Source organism: Ambystoma mexicanum, chromosome 1q (assembly GCF_040938575.1).
Source record: "Ambystoma mexicanum isolate Mex_15411 chromosome 1q, UKY_AmexF1_1, whole genome shotgun sequence".
Classification (NCBI taxonomy): domain Eukaryota; kingdom Metazoa; phylum Chordata; class Amphibia; order Caudata; family Ambystomatidae; genus Ambystoma; species Ambystoma mexicanum.
The window spans coordinates 349,891,192-349,917,819 of record NC_090922.1 but is presented as its reverse complement, the minus strand read 5'-3'; the positions used below and the strand labels follow the sequence as shown (position 1 = coordinate 349,917,819).

Here is a 26,628-nt window from a genome sequence, read left to right as displayed (position 1 = left end):
CGCAACGTGCTGAAAACTGTCTGCACCTTAGCACCTACCTGAGCTTTGCTCCCCACATCCTCCTGCCAAATACATCCCAATTTATTTCATTTTTAGGGCACATGATAGGTATGATCCTAAAAAGCAATGCAACCCTGGGCCCCTACTGGCCTCCAAGAGGTATTTTGGGCTAAACAATGCTGCCTCTGTTTGTCCAGTATTCAGGATGAGCCAATTGGAGGACATAGGTTCATAGTCATTTTTTCGAAAACAAAAATGTCAAAAGTCATTTTTTCGAGAAAAAAAATGTCGAAAAAAAAAGTCGAATTTCTTTTTCAGTACGTTTTTTTTATTAGAAATGGGGGGGTTCCCACCCAACCCCCCTTTTTTTCTATTTTTCTTTTTATTTTACCCCCTTTTTTTTATTCCCGGACCCCAAAATAAACATATAATTTAAAAAAAAAGAATTCGGCTTTTTTTTTTTCAATATTTCTTTTTCGACATTATTGTCTTTCGACATTATGTTTCAGAAAAAATGACTGCACACCGGAGGACATCCACCCTTTAACTTCTTCCAGGCATCGTTCGACTATCTGAAATATTTCCTCCACCTTCCCTATTTTGAGGAACACTTGGGTATCATCTGCATAAGAAAGTAATTTCGCTTTGTGATTCCTCAATATGTCCATCAATGACCTAAGAAATAAATTGAAGAGAAGGGGGCAGCATAATGATCCCTATGGGACTCCATAATTCTATGCGAGGGAGTTTGAAAGAAACCCGCCCAGTCTGACCCGTTGTTCCTGGTCTGACAAAAAGGACTAGAATCAACTAAGTGCCTGGTCAGAGATGTTTCTGATCTCCCCAAGGTGTCCAAGCAGAATATAGTGATCCACTGTATCAAATGCCGTGGAGAGATCCGACATGACTAATAGGGATAACTCTCCCTGATCTGCCACTTCAAGAAGGGTCATCCCATACTGCCATCAGTGCAGTCTCAGTTCTGAAACCCGGTGGGAATCCGTTCTGGAGGGGGTCCAGATGAGGTTCTCTATTCACACAATCCTGTAATTGAGACTACTGACTTCACAAATGTGCTGGAAATTGCCTGTGGTGTGGATGGGAGGAGCATACTTTACTTCTGCCTCTAGGCCTGTGCCAGTTTGTGTATCATGGGTGTTGCTTGCAGAACATCTAGCAGGGCTGCTCCTTATGAAGCATGCTGTTTCTACTGCTCCATGACTCTTTTCATGGGTGTTGCCTGCAGAACATCTAGCAGGGCTGTTCCTTATGAAGCATGCTGTTTCTACTGCTCAATGACTCTTTTCAGTGGGTATTTCTGCAGCATCCGGGCTGGTGGATTGCTTAGATGTGCAGCCTGCGGGTATCTATTCACACATAAGTGAATTTTGCATTTGGACAAGTGGGCATTTGTTATCACGCTGTGCCACTTTTGCATGCTTTGAGTTTTGCAGAAAGATATGGAGTTCCACGACTGGGATCATGACATGCTTCCTATTTGTGTTACATGGACGCAAAGTCCTCGGTTGCATTGTGGATATCGTTTCTCTGGGATAGTCTGTGACTATGGGACAGTTTCACAGGTGTTTTGTTTGTTTGTTTATTTATTTGTATAGCGCTCTTGACCCAGGGGTATATGTGCGCTTTGAGCATCTGGTTACAGGCAACAGTAGGGAACAATAGCACAACAGTAATCTGGCATATAAAGGTTGACAAGAAGGCAGTTAGTGCATAGATAATAATAGGCAAACACAATAAGAAACATTTGAACATTGGAAATGCATACATACATGGTTGGTTATTTGTTGAGTAACCAGGTGATGACCTTAGTTCTGAAGGGTTGGAAGGTAGGTGTGGATTTGATATCCAGTGGAATGGTGTTCCAAAGTTGTGAGGCCAGAGCTGGGAAGCTGGATCCACCAGCTCTTTTGAGGGAGTATTTGGGCACCGTCAGTTGTAGTGTGTTAGACGATCTAGTGGTTCTAGTGTTCTGTCTTAATGTAAATCTGTTAGTGAGATAGGGCGGGGCTAGGTGGTTAAGAGCTTTGTATGTAAGGCATATGGTTTTTAAGTCCATTTTTTGTTGGATGGAGAGCCATTTGCATGCCATTCTTGTAGCGGAGATATGTTCCCTTCTGGGAAGATTTAGGGCTGCACGGAGTGCGTTATTTTGAAAGATTTGCAATTTATTGATTACTGTTTTATTGGCACCTACATAGAGGCTATTACAGTAGTCCAGTTTGGATTGAATGAGTGCTCTGGCTAAAGTGAGGCAGTTGTTGGGGGAGATCAATGGTCTGCAGGCCCTAATTAATTTACCAGTGTAGGCAGTGGCTGAGGCAGTCATATTAATTTGTTTGGCTAGGTTGGTATTCGTATCTAAATAGAAACCGAGGGTTTTTACACTTTTGCCGATGGGTATGGTGTTACCATCAATGGTAAAGCTGGTGTAACCGGGACAGAGTTTACGGATGGTGTTGGGTGAGCCGACAAGTAGCAGTTCGGTCTTATCATCATTCAGGCAGAGGCCATGTGTGGCCATCCATGCCTGAATGATGGAGAAGACTTCATTGATCCATTTGGCGTCCACGTTGTAATTACCGGATAGAGTGAGGAGTATCTGGGTGTCATCTGCGTAGTTCGTGTAGGTGACACCCAGATTGTCCAGCTTGTCAAATAGGGACTTTGTAAATATATTGTACAAAGTAGGTGAGACACAGGATCCTTGTGGGACACCGCAGGTAATGGGGATAGGGTCAGCCGCTGCTAGGGGTGAGAAGACCCGCATGGTCCTATTGTCCAGGAAGGATTGGATCCATGTGATCGCAAAGTGAGAGAAGTGTGCTGCCGATGACAAATGGTTGCACAGGATTTTGTGGTCGACCAGGTCAAAGGCAGTGGAGAGGTCGAGGAGAAGAAGGATGGCAGCCTTACCTTTATCTTTGAGTTCGTCTATCTGGCATTTGAGATCAACAAGGGCCGTTTCTGTCCCGTGTTGTGGCCGAAAGCCAGATTGGCGAGTTCCTAGTAAATGATTTGTCTCGAGGTAATCCTGGATTTGTAAATAGGCCACTCTATCAAGAATTTTTAGTAAGAATGGGAAGGAGGTAATGGGTCTATAATTCGTGGGTATGTCAGGGTCGAGAGTGTTTTTTTTTAGTAGTGGTAGGACCCAGGATTGTTTCAGATTACTGGGGACCAAGTTATTGGAGAAAGAAGGTTTATTAATTTAGTAATGAAGGGGGAGAGATCCCTAGCTGCATCTTTTATGATCTGTGCGGGGCAACTATCCCCCTTGCAGTTCGAGGGTTTCAAGGATGCTATAATTTTCTGTACCTCCGGTATGAATACCTTTTTGAAGGTAAAGCCTGAGCTAATGGCGGTAGGTGGAAGAGGGGTGGGACTGGAAGTAGGACCAGGAGTGAGTTGTTGTCGTTTGTTGTCAATTTTAGTTTGGAGCCCTGAAATTTTGTTAGCAAGGGCATTCTGGATCCCTGTGCACCAAGGTGTATCCTTAGTGCAAAAGTCAGTGGGAGGAGTGGGGTTTTCTAATTCCTTTAGTATGTTAAAGAGCTCCTTTGTGCTGGAGCTTGCCTGGGAAATCCTGGAGTTGAGAGATTCTTTCTTAGCGCGTGTGATCTCATTTTTGTAGAGAGTGGAGATATTGGTGAGATTAGTTCTGTTATTTACTGACGGCACTGATTTCCATAGTGCTTCGAGTTTACTTTTTTGTTTACAGAGAGTTTTAAGCTCCGGGGTGTACCATGTATTCAGGTGCGCTTTAGGTTTCCCTTTGTGCAATTTCAGTGGGGCAATGATGTCGATGGCTTTGGCCATGGAATCGTTGTAGACGTTGACCAATTGGTTCAAGTCAGTTGTGGCTGGTAATGCGTTCAGAGTAGGGATCACCAAGGGTATTAAGGCTTCCTTCCGCTGTGATGTTGCTCTTTTTCCTAGTTGAACAGGCAGGTGCAATAATAGGTCTTTTATGCGCTAAGTTGCTGGTATTAATGTCAAATGGGAGGAAGTAGTGGTGGGTCCAAATGAGCTGTGTGGGATCTTTCAAGGTAATATTGCAGTTAAGGGTGGTAATCCAGTCAAGGATTCTGCCCTTCGAGTGGGTGGGTTTGGAGCAGAGTTGTTGGAGGCCATACTCCTCTAATGCCGTGGCCAGGGCAATGGCTGGGGTGTCGAGAGGGTCATTAAACCCAAGGTTGAAGTCTCCAAGTATAATCATTTGTGCTGATGGTTTGGAGCTTTCGGCAATTAGTGAGGTGATGTCTTCCTCAAATGAGCCAGGTGGGCCCGGGGGTCTGTAAATTAAATGCAGTGTGATAGTGCTTTTAGGGGACGTTTGTAATTTGACTGTGAGATGCTCACATGATTTAAGTGGAGGAGAGGAGGCTAGTCTGATATCAAGCGAGGACTTAAAAATAATAGCTACACCACCTCCTCGAGCGTTAGGTCTATCTGCTCTGAGGATGGTGTAGTTATCAGGTATGGCTAGGGTGAGAGATGGTCCTGCAGCATCATGCAACCAAGTTTCGGTTACAGCAAGGAAGTCCAGGTTGCTGGTTAGAATAATGTCTGCGACTTCTATGGAGTGGGCGACTAATGATCTAACATTTAGAAGAGCTCCTTTAGGAATAGGAGGGGTGGAGTTGATGGGTGTTACAGTATGAGTGTTAGTCTTATTAGGTGTTTTGGCTGGGCATTTGCTGGATCTGTGGTGGGTTCTGGCACCAAGTCTAATGTTCCGATCGGTAGGGATGAGGGTAATGGTTCGAGAAACAGTTGGGTTAGCAGTTATGGAGGTGCTGTGGTCGAGGGTGGGGCATGATACTCTCGTGTCATTGGGGTTCCACTTGGAGACAGCTGAGTGCATAATAGCTAGGGCATCAGAAGAATGTGCATGGCTAAGGGTGGGATAGGCGGATTGTGATACCGGGAGGAAGGCCGGTGTGGTAGGCAGGAATGGTGTGGGGCAGGTGATAGGGTAATGTCTTGGGCAGGCAGGTCTGACTAGACCATTGTTGTAGGCTATGTAACTATTGCCAGTGCAGGGTATGTAACTTTGCATGACACAAAAGGGGAACATAATCGCGGTAAGGCAGAGTAGCATGCTAAGGCTAGGGTGACGTGCAGAGGAATGGTGCGTAGGGGGCATTGGTGACATAAGGTAGGCACAATACAATTCAAGTGTGGACAGGAAGCGACCATGGGGCACAACACAAAATCAGATGTGGTCTGGAAGCGACCATAGGGCACAACACAATGCAAATGTGGTCGGGAGTTTACCATAGGGCACAACACAGTGCAAATGTGGTCTGGAGGCGACAATGGGGCACAACACAGTGCAAATGTGGTCTGGAGGTGACCATGGGGCACAACACAATGCAAATGTGGTCTGGAGGTGACCATAGGGCGCAACACAAAATCAAATGTGGTCTGGAGGTGACCATAAGGCGCAACACAAGATCAAGTGTGGTCTGGAAGTGACCATAGGGCACAACGCAATGCAGATGTGGTCTAGAGGTGACCATAGGGCACAACACAATGCGAGTGTGGTCTGGAGGCGACCATAGGGCGCAACACAAAATCAAATATGGTCTAGAGGTGACCATAAGGCACAACACAATGCGAGTGTGGTCTGGAGGCGACCATAGGGCATAACACAATGCAAATGTGGTCGGGAGTTTACCATAGAGCACAACACAATGCAAATGTGGTCGGGAGTTTACCATAGGGCACAACACAATGCAAATGTGGTCTGGAGGCGACAATGGGGCACAACACAATGCAAATGTGGTCTGGAGGTGACCATAGGGCACAACACAATGCAGATGTGGTCTAGAGGTGACCATAGGGCGCAACACAAAATCAAATGTGGTCTAGAGGTGACCATAAGGCGCAACGCAAGATCAAGTGTGGTCTGGAAGTGACCATAAGGCACAACACACCTAACATGCACTAAGATCACACATTGACTGTAGAACATCAAAGCACCTAGGTACGAGATCACAATGGGGGCACACATGTACTGAGAAAGGGTGCATTAGGGCGCCTAGGTTCGAGATTACCCCTGAAGTTACAGTACAGGTCCGACATGTATTGAGTTCGTACATTGAGTGGGGTGCATCAGGGCGCCGGGACCGAGGTCATGTGTAGACGCTGCCAATGGGTTGGGAGAGTAGTGTGTCTTTAGGTTAGGGGCAAGATGATGATGCACAACACATGTCAGAAGGAGATAATGTTCCAATGTGATATGTGAGGGGCAGATGGGTTATGGGCTCAGCGGAGCGTTGATATTGCAGGCGCAGTGTTACCTTAACAGGTGAATGTGGTGGTCCAGGGGGTCTGGCAGACGGCAGAGTCGGCAGTAAACAGGCAGAGAACAGGCTCCAGCCTTGTTCCCGTGGCCCTTGGAAGGAGAGGGCCGGCTTTGCCTGCCGGCGCCCAATGGCAGGGGTTATGGTCGCTGTAGCCAATCAGGCGAGGCAAAGGCTACTGCTGTGTGCCTGGTAGGGCACAGAGAGAACCAAGCCTAAATGCGGCGGCCATCTTGGAAGGGGGTACCTCGTGTACCTCAGTGCAGGATACGGGGCAAAGCGTGCTCTTGCGGGTGCGGGGCAGGTGCAGGTTGCCTGGGTCCTTAATGGCGCAACTCGGAGCACTTGTGTGCATTTAAGCAGCAATTTTGCAAATTCGAACTTGGATGACCAAAAAAGATGAGCACAATGTGGCAGCGCTTACCGGGTAGCAGCAGCTGATCCCGGATGGTTTCCTGGCCAGGCCCGCTGCTCCTGCAGTGTCGGGGCCTCGTGAGATGAGCTCCTGCTCATCGGATGGATTCCACTGTGGTTGACAGGGAGAAGTGGCGTTGTTTGTGGGTGACTGGTTGACCAGAGTGAGTGAATGCAGTGATGCATTTGGGGTGCGTCCCCTGGATGCACATATTTGGCACTTGTTTACGTGCACATTTAATTTTGTTTTGATGTACATGTTGTAGACATGTATGGGTGTCTCACTCATCTGTGTCATGTCCCTCTTCCAGACTGGTGACAATTTCAAGTTCAATTTGGAGGGGTAGCCTCTGATCCCATGTGCTCTAGGTTATCACTTTTGGGGTACCCACACCCGTGCAGTCTTTGGCTTGTTGATCTTGTGCTACCTTCTTGCACATCCACCTCTTGTGAACATCATCTTTTGTGAATTGCGCAGTGGGCAAAGTGTGAACAGCATCTACTAGTTTTGTCCACATCTCTCTGTTCTCATTTCCATTGGGTGGATACGCCTCTGCACACAGTAGACACTGACATCATCTTGTCCACCAGCACTTCCAATTCGGTGTCAGTGGGGTACAGGGGCCTGGCACATAACATCTGTCTATACCTCAAATGTGTGGGGACAACCTACCTGATTGTTTACTGCCTGTATTTTATGCAGTTTTGATGCCTTCTGACTGTGGCCCCTTGTGCACTTGTAGGAAGAAAATGACCCATGGCACGTGGGCAGGATGTCGCATTGTCACTTCCAACAGCAGTCAAGTTGACTGCGGAAGAAGGGCAATGTCTCTTCCACCAGCGGAGAATATGACTCTGGAAGTTCGTCAACATACTTTTGATGATAGTCAGTTTGACGCCAAAGGGGGTCCATATTACTTTCAGCATGGATGGTGGCGGGGCTGCCTTTGACTTTGGTTGGACCGCCAGGATACAAGCCTCACAGGGCTTTTTCTAAAGCACTTTCTCAAGCTATATTGGATAGCAAATAAAAGCAGCAAATATCATCTTAGTGATGTAAGCATTGTATTAAAAGAACATTTACGATTGGGTCAGGGAGGGGGGTTTGAAGTTGTTATTGTTGGAAATGTTTGACGCTACAGACCTTATCTACAGAGATCTATGCAAATGTTATGTGATTGTACTTGTGAAACTCATGAGCTAATAAAGCTTTGGTAAAAAAAAAAGAACATTTACACATGTCTCAGGATCCCCTTAACTTTACACATTATTTCAAGAATTTTCACAACAAAACATACCATTTTAGGTCCAAATGATGTATGATCTTCTCTACATAATGGAAATATCCAGCTCGGTAGAATTAGCAGTTAAACAGTCTGGGACTACATTCCTTAGAAATAGAAACTTAAACATGTGTTTGCGCGGTATTTTTATTAGGCAAATTCGTGCTCTGTGTAGGAGAACTGGCCCATTTTTCTACCCCTCTGAGCTAAATGCGTTCCTTCTCTTAATTATTTATGAACAGACCTTCTTAGAAGTCTTTCAAAGGATGCAAAGACACAACGTGATTCCAGCCCACAAATATTTGCAGATTCTTCTAATCCAAGCTCTTCATTAATATTTACACAAGTCATTTTTCATGTCCGTGTATTGAACCATCTGCTTTGGAGGAAAACATGTACTAATTGCAGAGCATGCCCGAAAACATGTGCATGGCTAATTACCAATTGCTCCAGTTATTTGCCATCTTTCACGTTCTGCATTGAGGGTGGGGGGTATGGAGAGGGGTATGGCCGTAGAGCCTTGGGGGGCTGGAAATGAACTAATCTCCTTAAGCAGTAGACTGCTAGGCTCCACCGGTCAGGCTTTGCTTCCCTCCCTCGTAGTTGTGTGATTCACGGCCCCATAAAGACGAAGGGAAGGCTGCTATTTCAATGAGTCAAGACAACCATTGCAGTGACATTTAACAAGCCTGGAACCTCTGACTTTCCTGGTGAGCGAGACCCGCCCTGAGGCGAGTGGAGACAAAAGGGGCCTTCTCCTACATCGCGCATCAAAGGCCCGGCGGGAAGTCGTGGGGGGCGGGGAAGAGGGATGCCTGGACATCTCAGACACAGCAGCAAAATATGAAGCATCCAGACGTACGACATTCAGTCGTGTTGACAAGCCATGGTGCTTTGTACGCCTTGTAAAATATCTAATGTACTTTTTAAAAACGATTCAACAAGAAGAGGCTTAAAAGCCATAAATCTGCTTATTAAGATGCTGTCAAGAGGCGCATGCAGCCATTTGGTTACGCTTGCTTATCTCCTAACCTTCCGCATGTGGGATTAACAGATCAAAGGAGGATTTGGATCCGGTGATAGCAAAGAAAGCTTCTTTGTGGCAATTCGGCTTCTGGGTCTACAGCTATCAAATGGGCTGCAGCAAGTGTAGATCTAAACAAGGCTCTTCTACATTTGTATTGTGATTTATGTGCGGCATGAATTGTGTTGTGTTCTTTTCTAAATATCAGATATTATCACTTTGGTATTAGGTGTATGCCAAATGACATCAAATGGATGTCAGCTGTCGCGATTGCAAGTAACTCCAAGGGGCGGTGCAGGTTAAATGCAGCGGTATTAACATATAACGCTGCATTACCGCACTGCCCTACTATAAATTAGGCGGAAAGTTGGAGGATTCACCTCAAGCTATGAGCTTTCTGCCCATTTTTGGGACTTACACCGCCACGTGTAATCTGGTGGTAATATCGCTGGACCAAGTGGCGGTAACAGTAATTCCGTTGGGTGGTATTCCAGCGGATTTACGGCCAGAATACCCCCAACTCGTAATGACCCCATGAGTAAAACTTAACACATTATTTTACCCTCAGACACTGCTGTGGGGCATTTTCCATGTTTCTGCAGGTGGAGCTGGTTAGCCCAAGGCCACAGCGCTTTGTGGGAGGCTGAATAAAGGTGGGGTTCTCAAATAGCTTGCTGGTATGTACGGCTTCTCAATCTGCAGTGTTGGTGTATGCTTCATTCATCAAGTGTTCTCAGCCAATCATGTGTCTGGAACAGCGGGCAAGAATACACATTCCATTCCCCACCCGCCTTTCCAACCACCCAAGGCCCTTCCGCTGGTAGCATCTTTCTTTGTTTGTAATGTGGGGAGGACACAGAGAGCCTCTCCCTGTTGCCTACCTATACCCCCACCCCCCAAAAAAATCCAAAACCCTTCCTCCCCCCTCCCTCCCCACTTACCTGCCCGACCAGAGATTTATGCTCTGGTCCACCGCACCTCCCGCTCTGGTCCCTGGAATAGAAATGGAAAAGGGACCTAGTAGCTATTCCCTATGGTGGTGGCTATCTTGGATTCATTTTTTTCCGACAGAGAAAGAAAATAAAGCCATTTGCACCCTGGATGAACCCCAGGGTGCAAATGGCTTTCACACCCGGCAGTGGGGCGGACATGGCTGGTAATGGCCCACAGCCCTCGCTGAAGCCCCCCTCTTTGCTTGGCCTACCATTACTCAAGCTGGAGGGCAGTTATCGCCCATGTCCAATCTCAACCCCCCACCCCCACCAGGGCATGAAGACCATATTGAACTGCTTTGGTGAAGTCACATACAACATGTGTGTCACTTCACAACAACCCTGCTCAAACTCAATAATCAATATAAGTTTATTTCTGACAAGGCCCATCAAAATTGTACAATATCAATTAAATACAAAAGCACTGAATGAGTTGTCATAAAACCATGAAATCACAGTAAAATAAAAAGAAGAAAACGATCAATATTGAGTACAATGCATTTTTTAGCTGAACAGTGGCGGCTGGTGAAAATTTTGATTGGAGGGGTGTCAATATTTCCCACAAATCTGCAGGGGCGAGCCTGAACCAACCAAAGGGGGGTTCGAATGGGTTCGGGCGGGTTCTCTCACTGAGACATTTTGTTGAATAATGGGTTAAAATGTTGCATTTTACAGCAACCCAACAACTCAACTATCAATTTGTTTTGTAGGTAACTCATGGGAAAATCCAATAGAAGCAAGTCACCAACAGTGCATGGAGGTATTTCACAATGCATTTTCATGATGTTTTCCCCCACAATATATGCCTGTATACAAACATTTTCATGATGGCTGTGCTGATACATTTCCATGCATGCTGCACCAATATATGCCAGTGTTCTCATATATTTGCCTTGCGCATAATGCCAGTATTGCTTTGTGCATAATGCCAGAATCCCCTTGGAAGAACCTACTCTGGTTGGTGTGGCATTAAAAATCCCATGCTAAAATAAAAAATAAAAAAAGTTTAAATTGGCTTCAACAATGTAAGCCACTCTATTCACGCAATAACACGTACAATGCTGACGTCTAATAAAAAGTGTCATGCCGCAATAGGAAATCATAGCTGGACTGGCTACACCAAAATATGCTTACTTTATCATAAATGTCCAGTAAAAAATACAATGACATAGTCAGAAAAATGTTCTTACTGAAAGTGTGCCCTGCATGCAGCCAGAAAGAACATGTTTTTTTACTTTGGTATTGCTCTGCACCAATTACCTGTCCAAGCCGAGCCCATACATTCATATACACATAAACATGTGCATTCACACACCCATACAGTCTCTCTCAATAATTCACATGACACCCGCCAGAACATTTCGCTCACTCAGGGATATAAAAGCGTGTATCTGCGTGAGTAAAGTGTTCAGCAGGGTGTCTTGCCATTATTATATCAGATTTGGTTGTTTCAATATTTGACATTGAGAGCCACAGCTTGATATGCACCCAGAATGTAAGACTACCCCTCCACGTGGACTAACTTTGGGGCCCTTATTAGTTGGTATAAAGACATTTTGATATCCAGATTTTAAAACTGGTACAGTTGCCCGGGTGTCTTGTTAATACATTATGGCCCTCATTACGACCCTGGCGGAAATCGAAAAACGATGGCGGAAATGCAATACCGCCATCGAATAGCGCTCGGTGCGACTATGACCCGTCACCGTAAAGTACGATGCCATTAGCGACACCGTAGTGAACGCCAACGCTAACTGCACCAAGTACGCGCGCGCGCGCCATGCCAAACCGTAATTAGCACCATGGCGCAAGGGTACGCGAATTCCGACCCTAGCGGACATGTACTTAACGCCATCAAGCACGGCGGAAAGTACCATTCCGCCATGGTGAGAAGTACGGCATCGCGAATCAACCGTAAACGGCCCCACTGAGTGCCTGTACACCGCTCCCTGGCCACATAGTACAACTCCCCGTAGGTGCAACGAAGTCACAATGCAACCAGTGAAATGTACAAGTCACCCATGCATGCCAACGAACAAAAGAATCACAAGAGGGGCCAATGGGAGCTGCAGGGCACAGATGGCACGAATACAGAAGCTATACCAATGGACATGACCTCAGTCTCTCACCAAGAAACGCACGCAAACACAGGCACCTGTGACCAGCAATATTCCGATAATCACATCATTCCACCAATCCACCTGGCTGACCGGCATCTGTTACACAAAACCTAATCCCCCGCCCCTGAGCATGACATCATTCAAACAGTCATATTGGCAGCCCTCACCCCTGACCTCACTGGGCTTCGTAGGCAAACGCGCCCAGCACAGTACCACGCAACTATACTCCGAAGCTGGAACCCAATGCAGATCTCCTCACAATACATCGCTCCCCAAATAGGAATATGCCACATCACTTGCAAAGAAGAACGCTACACGGCCCATATCAGAATAGAAATTTAATGCACAACAAATTCACCAAGCCCATACAGCCATTAGGCCATGAACTCCAAAACACATTTCACCATTGTGGGCTGCATCCGCAAAAAATGACCAGCTACTTCTTGTGTGACGCCCTGTTCCTTCATGGTACACAGGGGCTACATTCTCGTACGAAAAGGCAACATGGAAGCGCCTAGAACCGCAGGGCCGTCCCAATAGGGAGGCACTAGTCCAGCTGAAAGGCCGAAATGTTGCTCCGAGCCACTAGTACTGCGTAAGGGCATGTGGCCCATTGGCGATCGTCCCATAAGATCGTAATGCTGCTCCACTGATTAACACGAAGCAGCAGGTGTCGGGAGTAAAACCCATCTGCAGGAGTGGCATACAGATGGCAGTGGCAAAAGGGGAGGAGATACCTGTCAACCAAAAGAAAAGAAAAAGAATAGAATGGCCATCAGAACTACATTCGAACAACTCACTTCAATGATCACACTAGATCCACAGCCATATGCATGCTAGCCCACTCCAAAGGATCATCACCACCCCAAAACCACTTGCGACTCATAACTATCCATTTCGAGGTGAAAACACCATCACAAACGAGTGTACCTGTGTATGCGTCTGTGAAAACAGAATCCATCAGATGGGATTGGTAACGTGCATGGACACAAGTGTCTGAAGGCGCGTCGAGACAGGGAGGGCTCAACAAGGCCAGATAGACGATGGTCCCACTATGGCAGCCCTGCATCACATAGCGCAGGGGAGGCGGACAGATTCCAAGAAGCCCTGTACATGGCAAACACTGTATCAAATCATCTGTCCATGCATCCATTCATCATTCCCTCATCCCGTAATGATAACGCCTGTTTCCATACTCACATAACATGTGAGAACTCCATTGAGTCTGTGCGTCATGCAGCCTGCAAAATCCACTGTGCCCCAGCCCGTAATTCCAGTGTTGTGAAGTAACATGTATTTGGGAACGTCCGGCCTCATCATCCACTTCGCTATTGCGCATCCCAAACTATTCATATCAATCATTGCATCCTCGCCATGGCCCCTGTCCCAAGGACACTGAACAATAGAACGTTATATTTGCAGTCAGACCTGTGGGCATCTCCTCGCCGCTAGCTGAAGACCGAAAGCGCCGCCCTTCGAATTCCTCATTTGCAACATCACGTCGAAAAGGCATCTGTGGCCGCTTGAAATGACAAATTAATCCATCTAGTGCGGCTGTGTGTGAAAATGGCAACTGCCTTCACTCACAAATGGGAGGCCCCGCCCGTCGGTGAACCTCGGTACAGTGATGCATGAGGGTCCACCGTTACTCGAGTACTACGTTCCACTGACCCTTCACAAGTCTGTTCGCGACTGCAAAGAATGCATGTGAAACAATGGGACCATAGCCGAATGAACATATCAACCAATGTTACACGGCCATCGGGTACTAATACATGATTGTAATAGCAAGATGCCATTCCTCGAATTGCAGCGTTGTGTGCGGGACGTGCTCGCCCAAAGGGGAGAGCAGCTTGCACAGGTGGAATGAATCACCACAGATGGAGGCCATACAGCCTGAAAACACATAAATTGCACACCCAGTCTCCTCCCACAACCACACCCACTCCGAAATGCTACCGGCAGGACTCGCGATGTTGGCCCTGGGGGACCTGATAGCACTGCAAGTACTCCAACTCCAAGAAGAAGACGAACACCAACTACAACCGGCCGCACGGAGGAGACGCAGGAGGAGGAGGAGGGCAAGGCAGGGCCAGCAAGGGCTGCCAGCACAGCCACTACCACCACGCAGGCAGCCCGCAATCCCACGCCTCCGAGCACATCCGTTCAACCTCACTGATGAGCAGATCCACACCCTCTACCGTTTGGACCGGGACACCATAGCCGCCATTGTGGACATGACACAGGCTGACCTTGTCAGCATGATAGATAGCCCAACCGCCATCCCACCCCTACTGAAGGTGTTGTCTGTACTCCACTTCCTGGCCACAGGCACCTACCAGCACACAGTCGGACAGTTGCATGGCATTTCTCAGCCACTGTTCTCACGGACACTATTGCAAGTGCTCGATGCCCTCCTGCAGCACGCAGACGACTACATCTCTCTACCACGCTCGGAGCAGGAAATAACCAACACAAAAGTGGGATTCCATGCACTTGGCGGCATACCGGGTTGCATTGTTGCCATCGACTGCACCCATGTGGAATTGGTCGTCCCACATGCCATGGAGGCCCAGTACCGCAACCGAAAACAATTTCATTCACTGAATGTACAAATGGTGTGTGACTCCAAAAGGATCATTGCACATTGTTGTGCCCGATTCCCTGGATCAACCCATGATTCTATGGTCTTGAGGAACTCTACAATACCACGCTACATGGAGCGACACGCAGGGAACAGATCCTGGCTACTCGGTGAGTCTCATTTCATGCATGATGATGTGGGGTATGTGATGCGCCAATGACCTGGCAGGAAGGGGGTTGGGGGGTGCGTACGTAGCAATGGCATTCCACATAATTCGTTTATCGTCCACATACAGGTGATGCCGGATATCCACTGAAGAGATGGCTCCTCACACCAGTCCGGAACCCACGGGACCAGCATGAGGAGGACTACAACCATGCCCACTCACGTACCCGTGTAGTCATTGAACAGGCATTCGGCCTACTGAAGACCCGTTTCCGGTGCCTCAGCAGGTCTGGCGGGGCACTCCTGTACCGCCATGAGAAGGTTGCAAAGATGGTGATGGCATGTGTCATGCTCCACAACATGTGCGTACGTAGAAATGTGCCCATGCCCCCTGACGCAGAACTGCAAGCACTTGAAGATGGTCATGATGAGGGTGGGGATGTGGCAGCACCTCAAGGAGTCTGCGAGGCACAGGAGGGCCGTGAAATTCATCAGCATCTCATAGATGCATGCTTCTAGCACTCACGCCTGGTGGCTGATACATGGACACGGGACTCGTGGCACTGTGTGTGTCTGGTACATGCACAATATGGACTGTACGCCTATGATGGCCTAGTACACAAAGATCATTGTCCACACATCTCATTGTTTGATCGTGCATTGTTTATGGCATATGTGATATCATGTTGAACACCCTATCGACCCGCCACCCAAGTGAGCCCAACACACCCCCTCCACCCTCCTACCTCCCCCCCGAACACCAGTGTCCAAAGATGCTCATTGTCAGTGGGCAGTCGCTATTGCAAGCCCCCTCTGCGGGTATCAGGGGCACCCCTGCCTGTGGAGCGCAGGTTCCTCCCAGATCTGCGTTGGGGGCTGCCCTGGACGGAACTTGCAACGGATGATGTCTCTGCCTGCTCACGTCCATGCATGTCCCTAAGGGTTTGTGAGAGCTCAGTGAGCACACGGCGCACTGCGGCAAGTTCGGCACATACGTCTTTGGACGTCGCATGCAGTTCCCCCCTCAGGCTCTCGGTGCTTCTCTCCATTTGGACTCTCAGGCTCTCGGTGCTACTCTCCATTTGGACTCTCAGGCTCTCGGTGCTACTCTCCATTTGGACTCTCAGGCTCTCGGTGCTACTCTCCATTTGTGCCCTAAGTGTCTCAGTTGATGTTTCTATGTCTGCCTTGGTGCCCCCACATCCATCGGCATGGTCCTTGAGGAGCGTGGCCAGTTGCTGCTGTTGCACGATTAACTGGTCGAGGGACTGTTGCCTCTGCTGGGCCATGGCCATTTGCGGTGGTGTCACAGAGGGGCTGTTCGCCTCATGTTGCCCTGCCACAGGGCTTGTGGGGGATGGCCAGTCGTCGTCTTGTCGGTGCCCCTGCGTGGTATCCTCATGGTGTACGGGATGGAACAGACAGGGGGATTGGGACAGGTCATGGATGGATCTGACTTCGACATCCCCGTCTTCTGTGTCGGAGCATGCTGCCATTAATGGGGTGTCACCTATGGTGCTGCTGCCACCAGAGGCAGTACCTTCTGTGGCATCCATTGGGGGGACCTGTGGTGGTGCTGTTGTGGGCATGCTGGCTGCTGGGGTGCCTGTTGATGTTCCCTCCTGTGTGCTGCCACTTGATATGTGCTGCTGCCGTGTCTTGATGCGTGCAGCTGAGGTGGAGGGTCTTTGGCCGTCGGTCTTGGCCCTCTTTGCAGGTGTGCTGGTAGGGGTGTCCTGGAGCTCGTCGTTTGGATCGGACCCTTTGGTGGAGTAAAGGAGGGCGAGCGTTATTAATGGGTCTGTGGGAATTGGAATGGCAATGTATCACATGCATTGGGGTGGTACCTGAGGGTGATTTGGGTCGGGGCCTTGGAGGTGCTTTCATTTGTGTGTGGAGTGAGGGTGCAGTTGTTTGGCAGCCTGCAGTTAGGGTGTGCCTGCTGCACGTGTAGTGGGTGTTTTTGGGGTTTTTACTTATTTATGTATTTATTGTGAGTTTTAAAGTGCGCTATCAGGCCAATGTGTGTGGACGTTCTCCTGGCCATGTGTTGCTGTTGCGCTATGTGGACACATGTGAGTCATTGTGGATTTGGCATGGTTTTATTTGGGCCACCTACCTGATTCTCCGGATGTCTGCACTCCTTTCTCCATCCCTCCGACTCCCTCCATGCTCTCCATTCCAATGGTGGAGGCACAGATTTCTTCCCAGGGGGTCAACTTGATGGGTGATTCCGACCCTCCCCCGGTGGCTGTGGCAATGTTGCGGTTGGCAGAAAGTATGCTACGGACGCGTATCCGCAGGTCGTCCCACCGCTTCCTGCATTGCTGTGGGTTGCGGGGTGCGGTCCCCACCGCACTTACCCGCTGTGCCACCAGGGCCCATATGGCCTTCTTGTTCGCAAGTGCCGTCCTGGTCATTTGCGTGGAGAAGACGGCGGCGGCATTCTCCTGGAGGGTCTCTGTAAGCACGGTGAGTTCCTCACGGGAGAAGTGGACCTGCCGCTTGCGGTCGCACGCTTTCTTCGCTACTTTTCCCATTTTTCTTGGTTTCACTGGGGTGGATGACGGGTTGGGATGTGTCTCAGGGTGGTGTTTTTAGTGGTTGTGTGTATTTTGTGGTTTTATAGGTGTACGGGGTGTTGTTTCCCGTTCAGGGCCCATGTTTTTACTTCCGTTTCCGTATATTTACGGTCACCGTACTTTCCGGTTGGCGCTCACTGCGGTGTCCGCTATGATGGGTGGCGGTATTGCACCTAGGGCGCCGTACGGCGGCGGTGTGGGCCGTTTTGGGGTCATTTCCGCCATCGCGGACTTTGCACTTCCGCCATGGCGTGGTGCTCGTGCCCGATGGGTCGGAATGGGCCGCACTTTGCTCCATCGTGCAATGGCGGAAACGCTATTTACGCTGTGGCGGTCCGGTCAGTCACTTTCCGCCAGGGTCGTAATGAGGGCCTATGTGATTATTCTCTATACCATTTGCCAATCTTGATCCTGGTTTTTAGATGCAAGACCAGCTATGTCCCAAGAGACAAGAGATGTTCTACAACAATTCTGCATTTAACTCCCCAGGGCACCAGATCTTAAGACAAGTGGGGAGGGGTACAACATTAATCTATCACATTTAGCTCATAATCATGTGGTCTATTAGGTTGATTGCACATCAATGCTACTTCTCTTGCTGATGGATTTCCACCTTGGCATTGAACCACATAAGCATTTGGCTGCTTTCTACAAAATTCAATCTCCTGCCTTGAGTTCTTTAAATCAATGCTGGATCCCTCGGTAGGATATGTCCTAAGATCAAGGAATACAGGCTTGCAAAAAGCAACTAGTCTTCTAGCGCAACACTTATTAAATCAAATGAAACATTATATAGCTCTGGATATCTGGACACAAAAATGATATCATTCTCGATTATGGAAAGGCAACCATAATGTGGTGTATTCAATAAATAACTTTGTTCATAAACATAACTTCCTGCTTGCAAATATAACAAGATAGTATCAGTACCATTGACATCCAAAGGAGGTACATTTGGCTGGTCTTCAGGACTCAAAGATTGTGAAGTGGCATGGCATCTGCTACTAAAACCTTGGTAGCTTCTATTATAATCCAAACCTGGCTTCTTATTGGTATATACAGCCAGATTTCTGTAATTTCGACTATTGATCTGCCATCTCCAGCAAACGCATCTGTACCAATGGAACTATAGATTAATTTTGGGATTTATCGTGGTAGATTTACTTAGCAATAAGATGGCTTCCATTGTCTTTGGACAGTTTATACTTCCTATTATAGCCAGAATTGATCTCTGCCTAAGCCTTATTTTTTCTCCACTGTCACAACCATTCTTTCAAGTCCCCATATCTACCTGCATGGATAATACTAGCCTTTTAAGGTTAGACATTCTCTGGATAGATTGGTGTTATCTAAACAGCAAGCACATGAGCCTATTTAATGGTCTTTTTGGAAGACCTCTTAGTCTTGTATTTGTTTCTGAGTAGGACAGGATGCCGAGGGAGATAGATTCATTGGGCTGAGCTGTTTGGCATTAAAATCCTCCAGCATGACTATGTCAGCATGGTTATTGGAATACTCAGTGAGTGCTTGCATCCAGGCCCTCTGCTGGGATCCCAGGCCAAGGACTTCCTTTCTACCCCACTCCCTCTTGCTCACATCCCTTCCCAGACCTTCCTCCCCTCTCCCCACTTACCTGCTCTCCATGGAACCAGAAGCACTCCTCATCTGAGGACCTCCCAGGGCAGCCATGCCCTGGCAGCCGGCTAAGGGCTAGAGGCAAAGGGCGGCTCCCTTGGGCAGCTCACACTGTCTGTTTGCACCTGTTTGGCCTGGTTGCTGAATAAAGCTTCCTGCTGCTGAAAACCTGTTAAGGTAGTAAGAGTTGGGAGTTCAGCCCTGACCGGGCCCTTGAAACCCTGCCACTATTACATTAATACCACTTGATTCTAACATTGTGTTGAAACTTGCTGCACTTCCTAGTTAACCACTGTGTTGAATCCCACTTTGCTCAGAAGTTGCCATTCTGTTAAATCTTGCTGCGAGTGGAGGTTTTGCCACTGTTAAATCTTTCTACACACAGAGGTTCTACTATTGTGTTGATTCCTGCAACTGTTTTAAATCCTCCTAATACCTCTCTACAGAGGGCTGCCACTGTGTAAAGCCTGCCATGCTCAGAGGTTTAGCTGCTATTTCCTGACACTGTCTTAAATCTTGCTGTGCTAAGAGATTTAGCTACTGCTGATTTCCACCACACAGGAGAGCTGCCACTGTTTAAACCTTGCTGCGGCCCAGAGGCTTAGCTGCTGCTGATTCCCACCAAAGTTTTAAATACTACTGCATTCAGAGGTCTAGTTTAAACCTTGCTGCGTCCCAGGGGCTTAGCTGCTGCTCATTCCCACCACAGTTTTAAATACTACTGCATTGAGAGGTCTAGTTACTGTTGATTCCTGTCACATAGGAGGGCTACCACTGTTTAAATCCAGCTGCACACATAAGTTACACATGCACCCCTGTTCCCGCTTTCCCACTTTCACTCTGGCCGGCCTCCCTTGGCCCTACCCCCTCACTTACATGTGAGGCAAGAAACCTTGGGGTCATTTTTGACTCCAATCTCTCCTTCTCCTCTCACATTTCAGACATCTCTAAAAAGTCTAAACTATCAGCTACACCTCCTCAGAGGTACTGTACCCTTTCTCACCTTCCCCATGTGGCTCACTGTCTCCAGAGCCCTGGTTGTCTCTAGGCTGTACTACTGCAACAGCCTCTTCCTCAACCCCCCTTTCTTCGGCCCTGCACCCTCTACAACTCATCCAGAACAGAACTGCAAGAATTATCCTTGGCCTCAAGCCCATGGACCACATATCTCCAGCGCTGAAATCCCTTCACTGGCTCCCCGTGGCTGCAAGGATCAAGTTAAAGAGCCTCTGCATTATTCACAAGGCTTTCTGGGGCTTGGGATCTACCTACCTGCAATGCTGCCTACCGAAATACGGTCCCCCTCGAGCCCTCTGCTCATCTACCTCCAACCTTCTGCGAGTGTTCTGGTTTTCCAAGCAGATATTTGGAGGGAGATCCTTATCCTCAGCAGGTGCCTCCCTCTGGAATAGCCTCCCTGCCACCCTCCGTCTTGAGCCTGCTCTTCTTAAGTTCTGGAAACTCCTCAAGTCCTTTCTTCTTTTCCTCACCCTTCTCTCTCTCTCTACCCTGCTAACTGCTTTCCCTCCTTGTCCTTTACAGCTTGCTGACTGGCTGCCTGGTGTACCTCAGAGTCTCACAGGTCCCTGGCACCCCGCCAGTCCTCTTTCGCACTTTTCTCAGGGCCCTATATCCCACCCACACTCACTGTACTTGAGAATGAACCCTAGAGAGTGGCTCTCTGTGCACTTACCCCAGTCTCCACCGGCCGGGTGCACTTGGACTTACCCATCCCTCTTACTGTTTGTGCACTTGCATGATCCGTACAAACCATGTCGAAGATTGTCTGTCTGTCCTCCCTTGTCTCCACCCCTTAATTGCACTGGTAAAATCTGCAGAATCCCTGTCAGGTCTATTTGCAGTGTCTCACACTTACTCTGCCTGTGCAGACTATTATTGTGTCAGAATATCAAAGGCTCTGAGTGACTGTTGTTTTTCTGCCATGTTCCCACCCTCCTTGAGCACTTTGAAACACATGCCTGTGTATAGGCGCTTTATAAATAAAAAATGCCATCTAGCCTAGAGACATAGTGATTACTCTAAACCTTGTTTCCACTCCGAGGCTCTGCTACTGTTAATTCTTACCACTGTCTTAAAATCCTGCCATACTCAGAGTTTTGTCCACTCTGTGGATTCCTGCCACTTTCTAAATCTTGCTGCACTCAGAAGTTAAACTTCTGCTGACTTCAGCCACTGCTTTAAATCCTGCGCCACCCAGTGACTGTCATGATGCCTACCTCCAAGGAGCCAGGTCCGACCCAGCGACCCCAGAGGCAGGCATCATTTACCCCAGCGGAGTGCCAGCGAGCCCAAGCTGGGGCCCTTTGGACGCAGTCCTGGCGCCTTAGGCGCCAGGATCATGTTGGACCTCTGTCCTGGCGCCTTAGGCACCAGGCTCATAAAGCTAGACATGTGTGCAAGTGTTTTCATGTGCACTTACCTGATGCAGACCATGCTGCCACATCCAGGCCCTCTTGAGGCCTGAATGGAACTACTTTACCTGTGGGACTACTTTCCACCCGGGTGTGGTCGGGGAAGGATACATACCTGATTGGAGGAAGGATACACACTTGGGACTTCTTCCAAAGCTATTTAAACCACACCCGATCAACAACTCACGCTTCGCGTTGTTCTGCTCCTCGCAGCTGGATGCTCACCGTGTCAGCTCCTGCTTCTGGACTTCAGCCACGCCTGTCAGCATCCTGGGTCACCTGCAAAGGGAGACAAGAGACCTTACCAGCTAAATCTGCACCACGGAGACATCACCGACGATCCTGAAAGGGAAGACATTATTTTTAAAAGCATTTTGTTACGATCACTGCAGCGCTGCATTTCACTCGCCTTTCCTGGGTTCCTCCATCTTCAGCAGCGATCATCCGGATACACAGCCACTTCCCAGAGCCTAGAGAAAAAGACAAGAATAAGAGGTGAGAGAAGGAAGGGAATAAGACTTACCTCATTTCATTTCGGGTCTTGCCGCTTCCAAGCATTTTCCGGACCCCGGCCCCTATGGGGAAAAAAGACAAAGACATTGAATGAGCGTATGCAAAGTCAGTTCCCGAGCGCTCATCCAGAACTAACCTGCCATTTACTGGAACTGGAACTGCACGTTTCACTTCAGGTCGGTGCCATATCTCTGGCATTCCGAACCCCGGCCCCTAAGGGGAAAAAAGACATAAACATTAGCGTTTGCTGCAAAAAGACAATGAACATTATTATTAAGCTTGGACTTTTGAACTTGCAAGAGAACTTTTACAGAGCTTTACCTGAATAGTCAAGCTTACCTGAACTCCCATCAATCCTCAATCCAGTGAAGTAACTGGGTTTCAACGCGCCCCTGCATCTGAAGCAGGATGGAGAGCTCATCCTTCCTGACCCTAAGGTGAGACTTCACGGGGAATCGTGGCAGGGTATCGTGGAGGGTTGGAAGAGAGTGGGAGGCTTGATCATAACTCAGTCAGTAGGTAATACTCCCTTTTCACGCACAGGGGAATATTCCTGCGAGCCGGAGAAGCCAGAGTAGAGGGCCCTTCCTGTCCATCTTCAGAGTCCTGCGCTTCACCATTGAAGAAGCATCAGCACTCGAAGCCAGACCTGCGCCTCCGTGGGAATCAGGTGAGCGTTACAGTGACGTTGACACTGTGTTGACACCTGCCACACAGGAGGCCTGCCATTGTTTTAAATGCGCCCTGAGGTTGTCACGGTATTGAGCCCCCCCGACATCAGCGACTCTGCCACCAACTTAAACCCAGCAGTGCTCAGAGGTTTCACTACTGAACAGAACCTTATTGCATAAAACTGTGTCACTGTCTTATACCTCATGCACCCTGCTTCAAATCTCACTGCTTTCCGAAGTCAGACACTGTGATTGCTGCTTCCTCAAACCCTGCTGTGCTCGGAAGCTAAATAGTGTGACGCTCACCCAAACCCTTGCTGCGCTGTAAATTTAGACTAGACCTGTGCTGAACCCAGGTATCATCTGAGGCAATCTACCACTCAGGAGCTTGCCACACTCCCACCACTGCAATGGTAACCACCTGCAGTGACACACAGGTAAGGCTCTCTCTTTCACCATAGAGGTAAGGTTGAATTCTGAGTCTAAACGGGACACCAAAAGGGGAGACATTTTTACAGGATCCCACAAGACAAATCACCACAGGGAAGCCTCTGGTGCTGTGAGCCTGATGCAGACATAACTACAAAACCCCAGCTGCCAGTTCTTTTTGCAGATACTAAGCATCTGGCACCCACATGGAGGCTTTCTCAACCATGGACCAGATACAACAACTACGAAACACCAGCAACCTGAAGCTCCCTGGCGCAACCAGACTCTGAAATTGGAATACATCCACCGCTGAGAAGTCCACGCCACTGTGAAGCTCACAAGGGAGAAAAACATACAAAACCCCACAAGGAAAGATTAAACCACAAATAAACACAGGGAAGCTTTGCCACTGAGAGCATGATATAGACACAATTATAAATCCCCAGGAGCCATATTGTTGTCCAGCTACCAAGCATCTGGCAACCAGATGGAGGCTGTTGCAACTGTGGAGCAGATACAACAACAGCCACAAACCAACAGCAACCTGAAGCTCACAGGCCCCACAAGACTCTGGAACTGAAGTAAAACCACCAATGAGAAGTCCTCGCCACTGTGAAGCAGATAGCTAGATGGGAACCCACAAGGGGAGACGACTTTACAGAGCTCCACAAGCTCCACTTCTTCCTTTGCAGCTACTAATCATCTGGAAAACCCAGGGAGGCTTTCACAACTGTGGACCAGCTACTACAACAACTACAAAACACCAGCAACCTGAAGCTCCCAAACTTCACAAGACTCTGAAACTGAAATACAACCACCACAGAGAAGTCCTAACCACTGTGAAGTAGATAACTAAACGGGACCCCACTAGGGGAGAAAACTATACAGAACCTCACAAGGGAAGATCAAACCACAAACCACCACACGAACGCTCTCGCCACTGTGATCTCCAAACAGAAATGAAACCCCAGCAAACGGAAGCACCCAAGCTCCAAAAGTCTCTGAGACTGAAAGACAACAATCACAGAGAAACTGTCCCCACTGCGAAGCAGTTAACTATACAGGGCCTCTCAAGGGAAGGCCAATCCATAAGGAGAACTTAACCAAGCTAAGTCACTCATCGAAACAAGGTATTAGGAACCATAATACAGACCATTTGAGTCTGCCCCCGACCACCAGGGTGAATCCCCAACCGCCAAAGATCAGCCTAAAATAACAGCAGCACCACTGCTAAACATCCCAGACTGTGAATCACTCCTCCTACACCTAGCCTGAGATGAGCAAACCAACCACACATTCCTGCTTATCTGCAGGCCACTGACTTACAACCCTACCTTCATAGACACCTTTGTGGACATCATCACCAACACCACCATTACATAATATCACTTGATCCTACTTGAAGACTTCAACATCTGATTCGAAGGAGAGAACATCAATTTGCCCCAAACTCTACTCAGCTAGCGACAATGCCCCTACAACAACTGGTGAAATAGCAACACATGCTGCATGTCACACACTAGACGTAATCTTCTGCAACAAAACCCTTGTCACAACCGCATCTCCAATGCAAATCCCCTGGAGCGACCACCTCATTCTATATTAAAGAATCTGGCACCTTCAGATGTCTAATGTCTTTGCTGATATATATATTATATGTATATGATATAGTAATTTTTCAACACTGCCCATGGGAATACAGACTTTCTTAACACAATGTAATACAAAGAGGTTGTGAAATTAGGAAGTCTTTCTCTTTTCGTTTTGGAACTAGTAAATACAATCATATATATACTGATGGACTGTCAGATAATATTGTATTATAATTATGATTATAACATATTTGTAAAAGTTCACACTTTCTCCATTTATTTCAGCTGACTTTTCAGCATCAAGATGTGCAGGAGACGGGAGTATCCGATACCTTTGGATACCCTCTTCATACTAATTTGTATTTCCAACCTCGTGCCAAGCTTGAGTTACTGCCTCTGCACCGAAACATTATTTAACAAACTTGAAGTGTTGCTCTAACATAATTTAAATTGAAGGTGGTGTATTGATGTTGCTATACATTTTCAATAAAGACGTTAACACAAAGTTCAGCGCTGAGATGATAGTGGTCCCTAAAGGGGAGACCAGCGTGCAAGGTTTCTTAGCTGAAGACAAGAATGACAAGTCCAAAGCCGAAGTTGCTGAGCAATTAGAATTCTCCTGAGGTTCTGCAATCAGCAGAGGGGAAGAAGATAATGGTAATGATGAACGCGGTTCTCGTGGAAAGGGCTCTTCCCGGGTCACAGGTGTGCTAGAGTTAATATTCCCCACTGCAGCAGCAAAGTGGGCGTCCGGCATGTGAATCAGTAAAGCGTCCCCACCAAAAATGGCCAACTCGGGGGAGGAGACACAATCCTAACACAGATCAAAAAATCATCGTCCGAGATTTCAGGCGGACAGGTAGAAGACCCTGCCCCTATTGTCGTGCATATAGGCACGGTCAGGGTAGATTTAGAAAAATAGGCTGTAATTTTAGAGTGCAGCGAATTTTTGAGGCCAGCCATGTGGGGTCACACCAGGTTTGGTAAAGCAGGTGGCCCGGCCAATTCCTTCATAATAACATTTGATGTGGCTGAAGTCTGGAGACTGGACCTGTCTGAGGGGTGGGATTGCTGCAAGCCGGGTGCAAAGGCAGATCTTGAATCTGTCACTGTAAGGGGAATGGCAGGCAAAGTGATAACAGTGCATTGATAAGGGAGAAGTGTTTGGATAGATTATGAATGTGATTAATATTGGAAACGTATTCAGGGCCATCGCAATAACCTTTGTTGATCTTACTGGTATAGCATACCATTCCTATTAGTAGACTTGATGGTGTTGGTTACTTGGACAAACACTTCCATTCACTTGTCATCATGTTACTTCGTTGCTTTTAGTTTGTATGCTTGTCAAAAGTGTGAAGATTGTTAACATTTAATAAAAGAATTGTGTATTCCTAAATACAATTGAATGAAATGTAGAGTACTTTAAACAAAGAAGTAACATGGGAAGAACTAATAAGAATAAAACATGAAATCCCCCTTGTAATGCAAGCACTGAGTATTTGGTAATGGGACTTTTGTGTTTGTGCCTTGTTGTATTTATTAGAGACACATATGCTATTGAAAGTAACATATTTCACTAAAAACTGCATTTTTGAAAACATTTTTGAAGGCATATACAAACTTCAAAATATGCTGATCTGGTAGTGCTACTGTCTGTAGAAATCCAGGGCATTGTCCGGAGGCACTGGGAAACTGTTCAAGGATGTCTCGAACGACACATGCAGGTAAGGCACACTGAACGCGGAATCCCACTCTTCCATAAATCCACCAGGTAAACGCTTGATAGGCCACAAGCATGTACCATTTGAGTAAAAGAGTTTTGTTGAATGAATAGAATATTTGGATGTATCTTTTTTGCCC

At 47.7% G+C, this 26,628-nt stretch overlaps 1 long non-coding RNA gene across 1 annotated transcript in view; it reads left to right on the top strand.

The window, feature by feature from the left end:
* LOC138521357 (uncharacterized) overlaps nucleotides 1-25,269 on the top strand; it is a 300,181-nt gene extending 274,912 nt beyond the window's left edge. Inside the window, exons 3-4 of the long non-coding RNA XR_011283024.1 lie at nucleotides 10,753-10,802; nucleotides 25,051-25,269. This is a non-coding gene — a long non-coding RNA (uncharacterized lncRNA). The remainder of the gene's footprint in view (nucleotides 1-10,752; nucleotides 10,803-25,050) is intronic.
* Nucleotides 25,270-26,628: the final 1,359 nt, after the last annotated feature.